Consider the following 849-nt stretch of genomic DNA (forward strand, 5'->3'; position numbering starts at 1 on the left):
AAACGTCATTAATCATACTGCAGTTCAATATATCCGTCACCAACTAAACCACTTATGTTGACTTAATGCTCTATTGTTTGGATGCAATTATTACGATTACACCCCTTGTAAGGGAGAGGGGGCAGAGGAAATTACACAGACAACTTAATATGTGTAGTGGGAGTATTTGCATGCATAAGCTTGTGACTGCATCTGGAAGCCTTTTTATGACTAGAGTGTGATGAATGGCTATGTTTGTGCATGTGTTGAAATGTTGGTGTGTGCGTTTGCATGTATATGACCAAATTTGTGCTCATGTATATGTGTGCTTGTGTGTGTGTGTGCGTGTGTGGTTGTGTGTTTAAAAAATGATTGCATGCGTGACATCTGCGTTGTTGTTGTGCACATGTCCTCGTTTGAGCTACGGAACTGACCCAGCCCTCGGCAACCAGATGACTGACAGGTCCAGGGGCCGGTGCCAACAGCACTCAATCTCCTTTCTCCAAACATCTGCGTCCTTGTGAGGCAGAGGCCCTTCTACCCTTTTCATTACACGAGGAAAATGAAATGGCATCACCTGGACCTGCTGAGACCGAAACTGATGGAGAGCGGCACACGCACGTGCCAAAATCACCGATCACGCTTCAAGCCAAACACATTTGTTGCAACATCAATTCTCAGTCACATTTTTCTCCACAAAGGCCCCCAGGCCTCCATTTGTGCTTCTGGGCAACAGTTGTCCAATGATCTTGTAGCACTATAGGACTGTCACGACTGGCTTTAATACGACTGTCAGAACAGGCTGTGTGTGTCAAATCTCTTGGATGTCACTTTAGAGATATGACTGAAGAGGTGAGGTCTGACTTTTAC

This window comes from Sardina pilchardus, chromosome 22 (assembly GCF_963854185.1).
Source record: "Sardina pilchardus chromosome 22, fSarPil1.1, whole genome shotgun sequence".
In the NCBI taxonomy this organism is placed as follows: domain Eukaryota; kingdom Metazoa; phylum Chordata; class Actinopteri; order Clupeiformes; family Clupeidae; genus Sardina; species Sardina pilchardus.